General features: G+C 46.0%; 1 pseudogene; it reads right to left on the reverse strand.

The window, feature by feature from the left end:
* Nucleotides 1–939: 939 nt before the first annotated feature.
* On the reverse strand, nt 940–1,381 carry LOC119299061 (annotated as a pseudogene).
* Between the last annotated feature and the right edge of the window lie 2,862 nt (nt 1,382–4,243).

A 4,243-nucleotide genomic window follows, 5' to 3' on the forward strand; every position in this document is an offset into this window, starting at 1 on the left:
TGGAGTGTGTCACCTCCATCTTGCCCCGTTTTTTATCCGGCCTGGTTGCTGGGCGCATGGTACCATGGCCAAAGATCCTTCCAGGATCACCTCCACGTCAGCCTTCTCGGTCACATGATGTTTCCCCGGCACTGAATTAGTTGTTTTCATTACCATGTCAGAGTCGCCATAGGATGCTGCAAGGTTGCTTATGTCCCCGGTGCCTGGGACTTGATCTGCCGTCAGCTTGGTGAAAGGATCGGTATGGCCAATTAGAGGAGGGTGATTAGACGACTAACAAATTTTTTAGTCTCTTGCTATGACGCCTCTGTGTGGACATGATCTGCATCATCAGATCGCCTCCAGTGGCCGCGAGCTTGTGATCGTGATGGCAAACTGCATGAGTTGGAGAATGTTTATACATTTCAAGAATACCCAAAGTGCATATGCATCGATTGATTTTCTACCACGCTTCATCACTTTGTTTACACATTTTGTTTGCGTAAAATGTATATTCACCTTTTAGTAAATGCAATTAAATGACTTATAAAACACAAAAGGATTATCATCTAGTGATTAACAGTACTACCGGCGCAATCGCTTTGCGGTGCATGTTTGCCGACAGTCGGCAAACAGGGCAGCGCGGTCACCCCATTGTCAACTCCTCGAAACATGACTTCTTCCTACTTTATAGTATAAAGCAATACTAAAACAAAAACATGATACAGGGCTGCACGAAGGGAATAGTTTATTTACATTATTATATTCAGCTACATACGTACTCTGCTCCGAAGACGGCCGGGCAAATAGTGACGACGCTGAGACATGAAGGGGCTAAGGCATACCCCAGTTACAAATAGAAACTTGAAAGTTGAAACTTGAAAGCAAATAACTCGATCCACCGATGGACTGACACCATGGATGGATGCATGCATGCATGTTTAAATTTCGCAGTTTGAATTAGGCATCGTCGGGCACGTCGGACCATTTGATGTCCACCTGCCCGACACTGGGGTCAAGACTGTAGTTCTTCCAGATATGCATCGACGCGCCGACCTCGTTGTCGCAGCCGGCGCACTCGTCGACGACCATGGCGCTTATGTGAATGTTGCCTGAGTTGGCGAGGCGGATGAACTTGCCACACCGGGCCCCGTCGGCGTACCACTCCGACGAGAGCGACACCACGAAGTCGTCGTCGCTGTGGAACTGACCGTCGCACGACGCCGGCCCGCCGCCCGTCTCTCCTTACTGGAAGCTGTTCACCGTCATCGTCGCCGGGACGTTCTGTCGAAGTTCAAACTTGCCTTCCCTAACAGTGGGGCGCCCGGAAACGGCGCACGACACCTGCAGAAGAACTAGAACAATGCCCAAAAACCACTGCGACCTTGGTGGTGCCTGCCATGGTGATTGAGATCCTCGCTGCTGCTTGGGTTTATCAGCTAGCTTGCCTTGCGTGCTTTGCTTTATCAAGGCTTTATATAGGCTCGAAGTGCAGCCTGCAGACAAAGCGGAGCGTACTTACGGATGTGCATGCTGCCCTCGTATGTCTCGTCTAAAAATCTCGTCTACGCCTGCTGCCAAAGCAACGCTGCTGTCCCGATGTCACCAATTTCTACAACTCTATTCCACACAAACTCTATTACATTTGTTTACAGAGGGATGATCAGTATATTCACACAACTCTATTCCCCTCTTTCATACTCTTACAACCGGCACATTTCGTCTGACTAAAAATATTCACGTCCAAAAGCTTGTGCACGCTTCCGTATGTTTATTCGAAGTGTGTGTTTCAATCAAAAAATTCGAAAAATAATGACTATGCAAGTAAGTCACTAAAAATTAGGGTATACGATCTAATGTCCAGTTATGTGATTTGCAGAATAGTTTGTTGATGGAAGCTCATGCTCATGTTACAGTTAGGCTTTCCTTTAGTTTTATATGGAAATTCAGTATTCTTTTTGCCCTTGTTTCTTCTGAATAAAATCATCCGGTGCTGATATGTGCTTTAGTTCATGTTAGTGGGTGGCATTCGTAACTACAAACAGATGGGCATGAATTATCTAAGGGTCCGTTTGGTTTGGCTTCTAAGCTAAATTCTGCTTTGGAAAAGCATAATGTAGACCAAAGGTCGCCTGCTCAGAGTAAATTTTTAAAAGCTAGAGATCCATCGTAGTGCATTTTCCACAGCTTGGTAACACCACCTTCCATGGTTGCCAGACCAACTTCTAAGCAAAATTACCCAGATTGCCACTCACTTACCGATTCGATCCTACTCCCCGCAGCTCCCGCAACAAACACAACCATTTTCTCATTTCCCCCATTGAACGAGCACGAGCAGGGGGTAGGGTTTCCCGCCACTAGCCCTCCGCCGCCGCGAAGACCTTCCACGCGGCCACCTCATGCTAATGGAATCCTTCACGTGACACCAAAATGACAATTTTGTGATCCGAGAATTGATACGATCACCACATGATAATTTAGTAGATAACATTTCTTTTACTTGGCTCACTTTTCTTTCTGTGAGGGCTGAAGAAGGAGATATGGAGACGGTTGGGTTTTCTTTCTTCCCACAAACAAAGAAAGGCCCCAAGGAGTTTAGGGTTTGGGAAAGGTGTGGCTACTCCCGGGAGTACTCACTCCCCTTATCCCCACCATTGAGTTCCATCGAGATTTGTGCGCTGGCGTGACCTGTGGCAGACCTTTTTCAGGTTTGTTTGTTCTACCAGTGGGATAGAGCTACTCACGGGAACTGCTACCCAAAAATCAAAACACGAACTCCCTTCTCCTTCTTTTCAGTTTTCAGTTTTGACTCTCTCCTTTTCCATTGAACTTTGCATGCCCACTCTTCTCTCTTCTTATCTCTCTCTCTCTCTCTCTCTCTCTCTCTCTCTCTCTCGATTTTCTACAAGCAACGTCCCGAAAACCTTTGCTTGCCGCGTGATCTCTCTCCTCACTCTATATCTTTGTTTTTCTCACTCCCAGGTGTTGTTTGCTATGGAAGAGGGAGATGAATTGAACCTGCTGAGTGGTGGTGAGAATCTGTTGACACGTACTCCCTCGGTCCCAGAATATAAAAACGTTTTTGATACTACACTAGTACCAAAAACGCTCTTATATTATGGGACAGTGGTAGTAATATTTATTTAGTTTATAGGTTACTGTGAAAAGCTTGCAGGAAACGCTGGTCAATACTCCCTCCGGTCCTTTTTACTCTGCATATTAGGTTTGTCCGAAGTCAATCTCATCCAACTTTGACCAAGTTTATATAAAAAATTATAGACATTCACATAACAACACCAATATCATTAGATTCATCTTGGAATATATTTTTATATTATATTTATTAGATATTATAGATGCTAATAATTTCTAATATAAATTTGGTCAAACTTAGCAAAGTTTGACTTTAGGCAAATCCAATGTGCAGAGTAAAAAGGACTGGAGGGAGTATGACCGGAGACGGTGTCCCTCGGCGCGACTTTGCATGCGAGACTTTCTGCACAACACTGTTGGGTGATTCCCTGGTGCAGATGAACAGTGCTCTGATTAATTCACGTAGTATGCAAATCGTGCCAGGCTCTCGCTCGGATCTCAAGGAACAGGAACATGCTCCAAACGGTGCAGATAACGGGGAGTACTACACCCGGGAGTAGAAAGGCCACTCTTTTCCCCGCCTCCCGTTGGCACCACCGCCGATCTGCCTTGTCTCTTATGGCCTTAGGACCATGGTGGCGCGGTGAATCCAGGCCCTTGCCGGCGGGATGCTCATGCTACGTTTATACGTGTTTCTTTTTTGTCTATTTAGGATTTGTGTCCTTCTCGGGAAGGCCAGGCGACAGCGACTCCCTAAAGATGGAATAAGATTCTCCCTGCCTAGCCCCCGTCTAGGCAGCGTATCTCGGGTTGTTGGAGGGCATGTGAAGGTCTGCCTTCGATGGATCTTGCGGCATTTGATAGGTTCTTGTTTTCAATGGATCACGTCTTCGTTCGTCTACATTCATGTGTCTACAAGTTGGATCCTTTCGATCTACGCTTCTCTTCATTAGCAATTGTTGTTGTTCTGGTGCGCTGGTCCTTTGAGGCATTAGCACAACGACTTTCTGACTGTCTACTACAACAAGATTTGCCTGCTTTGATTAGGGAGGGGCAATGACGGTCGCTCCAGTGCTTGTAGTCGTCATGAGGTGGTCTACGGACATTGATATAATTATGTTTAGAGTTAATTACACCACCGGTGCTTGAACTTGGCGTGAAAAATCACTTT

This window comes from Triticum dicoccoides, chromosome 5A (assembly GCF_002162155.2).
Source record: "Triticum dicoccoides isolate Atlit2015 ecotype Zavitan chromosome 5A, WEW_v2.0, whole genome shotgun sequence".
NCBI lineage: Eukaryota > Viridiplantae > Streptophyta > Magnoliopsida > Poales > Poaceae > Triticum > Triticum dicoccoides.